The sequence below is a fragment of the Wolffia australiana genome, chromosome 5 (assembly GCF_029677425.1).
Source record: "Wolffia australiana isolate 7733 chromosome 5, ASM2967742v1".
NCBI classification, from domain to species: domain Eukaryota; kingdom Viridiplantae; phylum Streptophyta; class Magnoliopsida; order Alismatales; family Araceae; genus Wolffia; species Wolffia australiana.
Genome location: NC_135839.1, coordinates 12,020,246 through 12,031,409, shown reverse-complemented (window position 1 = coordinate 12,031,409; position 11,164 = coordinate 12,020,246).

Sequence of the window (11,164 nt, the reverse complement as noted above, 5' to 3'; positions counted from 1 at the left end):
TACAGTTCTTCATTTGCTTTCCCTAAAAAGGATGGTAGTAACTAGAATTGGTGGGTATCTATCCTAAACATCACATCATCTCCAAATAGGGGCGGATATCTTGGTCAAGATAGGATTTTCAGATGGGGTTGAGTATTCTCTAATTGTCCTCCTTCCTTCATTAACTTCTTCTGGATTTCCTACTACGTTTCCTGCAAGGTCCATGGGTTGGATTCCAGTGATTTTTGCTTTGATGGTGCCGGTGAAGTGCGACGTAATTCAGTTGAGTCGGCATTTGCATTGGATTAATTTTTTTACTATTCCATGATTCAAACACTAACATAAGCTTCATACAGAATCACTAAATTAAATTCTGAAGAAAAGTCCAAAGTAATAGAGCAATTATGATTGTCTATTATAAGAAATAAAATGCAGTGCAAGAATATATTATATTAACGCTAGCACTTTCAAAACAATTAAATTAAGAATTGAAAATACATCCTTCAACACCCAATTGATATAGAAGAGAACCAATTGAACTTTAGTGTTGCTTCCTCGACAACGACACCAATTGATAAGCCAAAAAACAAGTGGTGAATTTTGCAATTTTATAATTCCTTATCGTTGTTGATTTTAGCTTATACAATAAAGTTTATAAAACCTTAAGATGTATAATGATAAGTACATGTATCTTCCAAGGGGAACTAGATACGGTAATTCAATTGGTGATATATTTTAATAATTTACCCTACTTGGAGTTAATTTAATCTTCAAGGAATATCAAATCACCCTAATTAGATGAAGAATTTAGACAGGAGGGTAGAAGAGATGGGAAGACTAAAAGAATTAGGGATCTCTGAATTGAATTCTTTGATCCAAAAACAAGGGTAGAAGGAGTCAAGTAGAGAGATTAAGAAGAAAATTTGATTTTAGTTTTTTTGGAAGAAGTGGTATCAAAATTCCTAACTAGTGTCTCATAAACACAATCTAATATATCCTAGAAATTAAGCTTTTAGTAATATTTTCTTAATGTGCAAGGGGAATAGCTATAACACTTTAATAATCTCTCTTCTCAATCCAAGTAAGGGCTCGTACATGCCGCTCAAGCCAAGCGATTCAGAATTCAGACCAAGATCAACAAGAAAAATCACAAATTTCAATAATAAATAATCCAAATGACACTAAAAGTCAAATAGAATGAAGTAAAAAGTACCAAATAGGGTTAATCCAGGATGAAGCTCCTCTTTGCCTTGCAGTTGTGAAAGAGCCACCTCCATAATGACCTACTCAACTCAAATTTCTATTTTTATACTTGGGTTAAATGGTACAAATTACCAATTTTCCCCCAATAAGTAATTAAATTTTTATCCATTGATGTAGGCTTGATCTGAATGATCGATAGAAAGAGGAGGTAGAGATAAGCAAATCCATAAAAACTTGAGCTCAATCAAACTTCAGGATAAAAAATAATTAATAAATGAAAATTTACCAATCCGAGCCGTTGGATAAATTTTTATTTATTTAATTTCAATTGCGAAACACGAAATCATGTGCTGCCTCCTGATTGCCTCGCACATTTTAAGGTGTTTTGGCACCTCTTCTCACGGCGCGCCATGTACCCCTTGACTTAAATAAGAGAATAATTAAATATAATAAAAAGAAATAGTAACGCACTTACATGTGTGTTGTTAGTAGTGCAGCCTAATGAGAAGCTGCCACATGATAGGGGACCATCTCGCCAGCAGCAGCAAGGTACGATAACAACCACACCGAGCAGCCCGAGCTGACGTCTGTGACCCCGACTTCAAGTACTTGGGCTAGTGATGGTCGCCAAGTTCGGTGTTATTTCCGTATATTTTGAATTATCTTCTGAAATTTTTTGGATTGGGCCATTGTGTTTGGACCTCATCCGTGTTATTTCCATTATGTTTGTAATGAACGTTAAGGGGAATCCTCGTCACAAGATGGTTTTCCCCGTGGTTTGGCCCACTTGGACATCCACCCTCTTCTATTTAAAGAGACGGCATGCCCAAGAAGAGCCTTGGAGTTTGATTGAATTGAATGGTTTTCTCAACCGGGCTCCCGCATTCTCCCTATGGGGGGGTATCTTTACCATTTTTTCTAGAGTAGAACATGGGAAGATGATTCGCCATGATGCTTCTCCTGCCACGACGATCTCTTTCCGTGGGGACAACCGTTTGTTGCCGACCTGCTCCTACGCCAGTTTCTCCTTCGAGCCGCGCAGTCTTGAAGTCGCCTCAAGAACACCCCGGGCCTCACTGCCAGCCTACAAGAATTGCACTCCTCCGGTGCTCCTTCCTGCACGCTCACCTTGCACTGCTGTTTGCAGCCCTCGTCGTCTCCATCATCAGAGAATCCGACTTCTTGGAGGTTGTTCCCTAAGAATTGCTTTTCTTGGACCACCGTTGCCGTCATTGGTCAATTCTTGCCAATGCTGGCCAGACCTCGCCACACAAACCCGGTCAAGCCGGTGCCAGCGTACCCTCAACTACTCCTTGCACCCATAAACCCACCAGGGCGAGCCACTTCGCGGTTTTCCTTTTCCCCTATGGTCATCCTGGGGCGCTTGGCCGACACCTGCAGCGTACACATCCACGCTGCACGACCCCCTCTCAGCGTGCGCCAACACCGCGGCCCAGCGCGCACCACAGCCCGCGTGCACCTACCTCCCATGCATGCCACGTTGCGCGCCTGCGCCTTCCCTTCCCACGAGCATTCACCGCCCACGCACGTACTCCCGCGCGCATTGTGCCCGCACGTCCATCGGCCCTGTCCCAGGCACCAGCCCTTCGCACTTGTTCTCACCGTGTGTGCATGCGCCTCGGCATGCCTACGCCCATGTTCCACGTGCTCCAACACGCATCTTTGTCATTTTGTTTGTGCATCTGCTCCAGTTCACTTCTCCACAGACGACGGATTCCAACCCATCCAGGTTGCAACTCTCCCCTTTTTTTGCGGTCAAATTACTTCTTTCAGTGCTGTCATTGTATGTGGTCCTCTATATGAATTTTATGCTACGTGTTAGGACTAGCCACCTAGAGTTGAGAAGTAGGGTTCTTATTGTGATACGACTAGACCCAACGGTAGAGGAGGTGGACGTCCTTGGGCACTTGGTGCCCCTAATTACTTAGTCCTCTAATTTAGGTTTCATTTGACTTCCAACTATGTTGCAAAACAAGCCAATCGATCCCGGCGATTACGTATTACATCACCATGTCACCTCCCGTGCACGGCCTTTGTATGCGCAGCACCAGCGGTGCACTTATCACCCATGAACGATATTTCTGCCAATCATCAGATTCTCTTACGATGGTCGAGATCCCACATTGCATCACAAAATCCAGTTCTTGGCATTTTGCGCAAAATTCCCTTCTTTAATTCACATGCCCAAATTGACGCCCCCAAAAGTATTTATGCATCTGCCCCTCTGCTTTCTCTCTCCTCCATACTTACTAAAAAATCCATACAAAATCATAGAAAAATTCAGATTAATTCAATGAAACCCGGCAAATACTTTTATTGTATTTTTATGCTTGCAATTCATGACTGTGAGCTGGTTTAAAGGCATTTATGCAACTAAAATTTCAGAAAAATTCCTCTGCCCTTATAAATTGATTTACATTACTATTTTCTTTATAATTATATATTTTCCATTAAAAAGTTCATTATTCTTCAAATAAATTCCTAACATGTCAATAAAATTCTAGAGAAATCTATACAATCCAGTAATTCATCACCATAATAATTAACATTAAAATTAATTTTTTAACCTACCATTTCCATTTAAATAAATTTATTCCAATCATAAGTAAATTCCATAAAACTCATAAATATATGACAAGAACCCTATTTTAAACTCTTGCAATGGATAAAATTGTGCTAATTAGTTGAATTAACTACATAATTTAGGGCATATAACTAATTATCATATTGCAAGTACTATTGTTTAAGCACTATATGGACTATGGGACTAAGAAATTTAAGCAATCTTGGCAATGTCATAGAGATATTCTATATATTTTGGCTTTTATTTGTGTTATTCAAAAATTTTGATTCCTTGGTGATAGGTTGCGTGTAAATAGTGTGCATTATCATAAACCATGATTATGAAAATGAATATACATCCATGTTTATCTTTCTTTCTGTTGGTTGAAATATCACTTAGTATAAACAAATATATCAAGAATTAAAATTTTTCTTATTGGCCATACCAAACTAAAAGAGCATAACATATGGATCATTGCAATGGAACAACAAAATATGGTTGAGAAGCTTTTTACTATGTAAATATGTACTCTTAAGTTTATTTTCCTATAAAAAAAATTCACACTGTCTTGTAACAAGCCAATTTATTTATTGATAGACATATTTCTCTAATATAATAGATTGAAATAATAATTTAATTGGAAATCAAGTAAGGCAAAAATGGGGGCCAGAAGAAAAAACGTATAATTCATTTGGGAGCTAGGATATTCAAGTTTTTTGTTTAAAGGTGACTCACTCCACCCAAAACTTCATGTAATATGTTAGTGTGCTTAATCAAAAGTGAGACCTAAGTTGTTTGAATATAGGATACGATACCTTGATAAGGCATGTAGAAAACATTTATTCACTACCCCTATGAACCTTTGTGTGATCTTCGACCTCTCTTACTGAAATCAGTTGCTGCCTTAATCCTGAAATGACTGTTGCAGGAGAATTCCATATGTTTGTGCCTACTTCCCATGCTGAATGTCTTTGCTACCACGTGTACTAAAACTATTGCTTACGGTTTCAGGTTTGCCATTTAGTTTTCACCAAAAAATGGACTCAGTGGAGACTTCATACCAATCTGAAACAATCTAAAATAAAACCAAATCGAAGTAGTTTCACATATTCCATAGGTATTTTATCTCCACATTAACATCATCCAGATGTTTTCTACAGATTCCAATGAATGATAAAGAGATATAGCATGTATTATTTTTTTACTGAGCAGATTTTGTTCATGTTGTTTCCGTAGAACTTAATTGCATGACTCAGAACCTTAACACAACATTTTATTGCTGATATTAGGCCTATTATTGAGTAATTCTGTTTAACGTTTGCTATGTGCCTCATTGCATATTAAATGTCGACATACTTCTTCATACTTATACACCATGCTGCTCATATTGTAGAAATTGGCATGACAAACGTACCTTTACACTTTCTTGATATAAGCGGGATAAGGTTGCTCTTTGGTCAAATTCTTGCATTCTCAAACTCCAAGGCATCCTTCACCCTAAACTGGTAAGGTTAGATAAAGAAATAGTGTGAGAAGTTTAAACAACTGAAGAATCACCCATAAAACTTTAGAGGCATTACATAATCCAGAAGCCATCCACTTAAAAGTTTTTCTCTATAGGAACAATTAAAGGCACTTTGGTGACCATCGTTAGGGTGAATATCAATCTGATAAAAACCCGAATTATCATCAATAAAACAAATTACATATTTCCCTCAAATTGTTTCTAATAATTTTTTAGTATAACAAAGAGGGAAGTGATCATTCATGGTGACTAACTGTAATGTTCTGTAATCAGTTCAGATGCTTTAATTGCCCAAAAAGTTTCCTGAGTTCAATCTCCATTGCATTGGCCTACCCTTTTCTCAATGACCTATAAAAGTCAAAATGAATGTGTTTTCCAAGAGAAGAACTTGAAAAAACATAAAAAATATTACCTTTTAAGAAATATTTAAGTTATTATGTATGTGTCTAGTGTCACCAAAGTTACACAACACTGTAAGTTAATCCTATCTAAATAAATTAAATAAATAATCCTCTGGACTATCAGTTTTTTAATGAAAGATAACAAATTTATGATTTCTATTATAGTTTAAAAGCAAGGTAAGCATAATGTATTTAGTTCTAAAGTTTGCTCAGATTTCTAAAGTTTCCTCTAAGACGCTGATGTTGAATTTCAACTAGAAGTTGGATTATAGTCACTGCTTCCTCTCCTAGATATTGAAAAAGACTTAGCAAAACATTGTCTCCTATCAGGTACATTATGATCTAAGTATTGTTGATTTTTACTTTCTGCTTCTCAATACAACTCCTAAGTCCCTCTTTTCAATGAATAAATAGGAATCTCATTCATTCAATTTAAATATTCACTTTATTATTTTTTGATGATGAATTGAAGTAATTTGGCATCAAATTCTTATGACAATTTTCATATTATTACCGAGCCACTTAAAATGGACTACTTTCAACTGTTTTATGGGGGACCATCACTTCATATTTCGAAATTCCATATTTCAATGAATTAAACTTATTTTATCTCTTTCCTCTCTCACCAAATAATTTCATCTTTCAAACAATATTTGTAAATTTATCTTTTTATTTTGATCATTTTTCATACATTTTTGTTGCATTATATTCATAAAAAATCAACTTATGAGATTTCTCCACAAATTTTTAAAAATATTGATTTTGTTTAAAAGGAGTTGCTAGCCTATCCAAATTGATTAATTCAAATTGTGACACATTGATGGGGGACCATCACGCTGGCCAAAACACGGGACGACTTCAGCCACGTCACACAGCACGAGCCAACGTTCGTGACCCCGGTTTCAAGTACTTGGCATAGCCAACGACTGTGAGCTATGAACTTATTGTCTTGTATTTTGATTTTCCTGAACGATTCATATTGGGACACTATGTTTGGGCCTCATATGTTGTTATTTTGTTTTATGTTTTTTGATGTATGTTTAGGGGGAAACCTCGTCACGCCACAGTTTCCCCTATGTCGGCCCACTTGGGTATCCTCCCTCCCTTAGAGAAAGGGATGTCATGCCCAAGGAAGCCTTGGAGTTTAATTGGAATTTGAAAGGTCTTCTTCCATTGGGCTCTCACCTTCTCCCTTTTGGGGGTTATCTTTTACAATATTCTAGGTAGGAGATCATGGGGGGAATCGCCAGCACATAGCCAGTTTCACTGCGTGGAGAACACTCCGTGGAAGAACCGCACGTCTCCAACCTTTCGGCTTCATCATCATGTTTCATGGAGCAAGATTCAAGAAACCAGTCACACCTCGGTCATCAGCTGGCAGGAATCGCATTCCCAAGCGCAAACCCCTGCCTGTTCACCCGACGCTTCTCACTATTGACAAGCCTAAATTTGGTGTTGTTAAATGCAAGGTTAGAAGTGTCGTTTTGATTTAAAGTTATACAATAAGTTTATGGAATTCCCCTTTTCAAAATATAGAAATTTTAGGATGAGAAAGGGGTAGAACCACAAGGGTGCACTTTGCAAGAATTTTTATCCTACTTTGAGTGAATTAATTCATGAATGGACTAACTTTTGGATTTAATGGGCATTTATTGTGTTTAATATTGCTGTGTAACTAATCAAAATCAAGCAAATGCTTAATAGTGATCTTAGTATTTTCGGTCAAGACACTCTAGATAGGATAATTTTGATTCTTGTATCAGATTAATTTGGATTACCAAGATTTAAATCAATCTGATTTATCAACAAAATTTATTTCGCATTAAAATTGAGAATTTATAAGCAATAAATGGATTTTGAAATTGGGCTTGAAGATGGACAAAATTTTCAATGAATTTTGGATTTAGGTATTTGAAATATTGAATTGAATTTTAAAAAAATCAATTTCTAGATCTATAGAGAGAAAGTGGACGAATTAACGTAGAGAGCGAAAGTAGGAAAAAGTGGGGAAAAATTAATTAAAGATAAAATTTGACCCTAATATAGGGATCTAAGATGCAATTTGAGATGAAAATGAATGTACAACTAATAATTAAAGATCAGATCATGAATAAGGTTCAAATTGTAATGCTAATCACCATTCAAATCAACTCCAAGGGCATGTATATTTCGCCCATACCTTGGCATTTTGAAATCCTTCAAGAAGAAGTAAAAATAGTGAAGAAGAAACTTACAACTTTGATGTTTGAACCAAGTTCTGTTGACTTCACAGCAACACATGTGTCCTTCCTGGTCAAAGTCTTGGGGAGAGCTTCCTCGGTCGTTTTCCCCTTCTTCCTGACCTCTATTTAAAGATCAAACCATATGGATCATCGAGGGTGAAAAGACAAACGTACCCTAAAAATTTGGGCGCAGTCGGATGGTTAGATCTCAAGACATCTCCATCTTACTAGCGATTCATCCTAGCCATTGGATCTTTTTTATCTATGCTCCACACAAGTAGAAATACCATTTTATGATTCGTCGCCTTGTTTTCTCTGCGCTCGGATTGCGCGCTGCCACATCGTTGTGCCTGGAAAACAACAAAATCATTAACATTGATAAGAGAGAGGGAGATTACACCTTTTAAGCGGCTAGGAGAGTGCCATGTCGCCGCATTAACTCTCATCTTAATAAAAAATAATAAAATGATAATCTTATCTTTTTATTAATTAAACGTGGAGTATCGATTCAAAGTGTTCATTTATTGCACGCCGCTATCGATTCTCTGCGTGTATTTAATGCACCAAAATGCCAAAACAACAAAAAAACAAATTTACCTTTTTCCTCGACCCGCCCGCGCGTAGTAATCATCAAACCTAATAATTCGCTCATTATGGCATTGTGCATTGCAGTGCCATAGTGAGCCTATAAATGGCTTATTTGGCGCTTCTAATCATTCGCCCGAATTTTTGGGCGAATGACGTGGACGCCACATAATTTTAACTAAAAAATATTTTTTAAAATGTCAAATAAAATCTAAAATATATTATTTTAATTCTAAAAAATTATTTCTTGGCTATAAAATGGTCAGATAAATATAAAAAATATGGAAAAATTCCATAAAAATTAGTAAAAGTTTTAAAGATCTCTAGCCAAATATTTTATACCCTGCAGAAAATAATATAGTCAACACACTGAGATTAAAGAACATGTAAAAAATACCAAAAAATTAAAAACAATCAGAAAACTATAGTGCAAGGCATTTATGTCCATTTTAATTATGATAACATGCAAATATGACTTGTAAAACACATATCTGTAATGTAATAGTCATCAATTTAACATTATAATTTGCAAGTTATCAACCGTCAACCTTCAGATTGTCACGTTCGCCAAGAATCCCTTTCTTGGACGAGCAACTGGTCCAAGAACCCTCTTCTTGGACCACTCCTAGAAGATTCTTGCAGCAGCCTTTGGATCAAACTCCATAGGCCAGACCCCTCGCGTCCACCGCCTGTCTACAGCCCTTGAGGTCCCTATCCCGCGTCTGGCACCAGCACGCATCAGAGTACCCTAAGGTTCTGCACGCTGCGCCTATGCGTGCAAGCACGCTTGTAGGCGCAGCCATACCGTGCACCTGCAAACACAGCCACACCGTGTGCCGCAAGCGCAATTGCACCCGTGCACCCCCAAGCGCAGCCGCACCGCATGCTTGCATGCCCACTCATCTGCGTGTTCGCACGCTCGTTGGTGCAGCCGAGCCTGCACGCGTCCTCCCTCCACAAACGTGGCCGTGACATCTAGCACGTGCACAATCCACAACATGCTAGCAACCATGCTAGTGAATCACATGCTCGTCTTCATCACGCAAGCGCCTCCCTTGTGTACGCCTACCAGGAGTCTTTGTCTGCTACTCAGTCAACACGATACGTCAACATACTAGGAGTTTCTAGCTTTTGGACTACAGATCTACAATCCCATTCAGGTTATACCATTTCCTCGTCTCTATCAGTATTATTACTTTCTACAGTGGCATCTTTTGTTATTTGTTCCTCTGTCGGATTAAACGATAGATTAATAGGATTAGCCACCTCGACGAGAGATAGGATTTCTTGTGGGTGAAAATTAATTCGATTGATAGAGGAAGTCATGGACACCACTAGGTCATCATGCCCCTCGCTTTGTAGGTGTTTCGTGATCTAAGGGGGTCGTTGGGAGTTTGGTCGTAACGATCCAAATTCCGGGATTTTAATTGATCGTCACATATTCAGCACTTGTCTGCTCATTTCTCATTGGATATTCTCAACTCATGCATACATCTATCAAATCTTACAAATTACACACTCCTACACTATGTTGTAATACGAGCCAACCGATCCTGACGTTCATTTGTGTTACATCACACATCATTAAGTAGGACAATTTATGTCTAGGAGCACTACAAGGGGTTTTTAATCATTTAAAAATCACATGAATTAAATATTTATTTCTTAATAACATTTTTTATCTTCTTGTTTTATCAATGCTAAGATACATTGAAACCTGGAAGTGAGAGACTCTCAAGGTAGACTAAAAAGAAACATCCACCTAAAAGGTACCTTTGGTATCTAAGGCACTAAAAAGACATAGACATTTACAATAATAACAGGCCTTCTTGATAGTTGGTTAGAATACCATTTAGGGAGTTTACATCTTTATTCAGGAAACTTTTCCTTGAAAACTGCCCCCTATTAATAGTTAGGTCTCTACGCTAGTGGTCATACGATCAGAAACATCTTGGAAATATTTCATAGTAATGCCCATCTCTTTTACTCTATGATTGTGAAGTTTTTAAAACATGTTTAATAAAGTTAGTGAATATCTTCTATGAATTCATTATAAGTTTAGTTGGAAAATAATTATCCTCCCTTTTTTTCTCAGACTGCTCACTCACTTTATTTAAATATGAATTAGAAAACTTTATCATGCAATTATGTGTATTTTATCCAGCCTTATTAAAAGATATATTGATATAAAAGTTGCCTTAATACAATTGATTCAATGAGTTGCATGCCCATGGGGTCCAAAGGTACGGCTGGTGCTTTAGAAGATTTTGTTAAATTAATCTACTCTCTTAGAAAACCCCTACCATAATCCATTTTCTCTACAAATACATCGTCCATTTTATACTCGCGAATGACTTATAGTAAGGTTCACCATAAAAAATCTGCCATAATCATTGTTACAAATGTACGCCACAAGTTGATGGACATCACTGCCTTGAATCTTTCATTTATAGTTCACCCTGGTGGCTTTATTTCTCTATTTAAGATAAGAATGATTTAAATTTTCTGAGAAGAGACTTGAATATTATTTTTTTGGTATAACAGAGTTCAGGAAATTTTATATATTTATTGATTTAATTTTTTCCTGACTTAGTTCCCACCAATTCTCTACAGTGGCTTCAAAGTCACATCCATGTGATACCTCATACTTACTATTTTTAAAAAA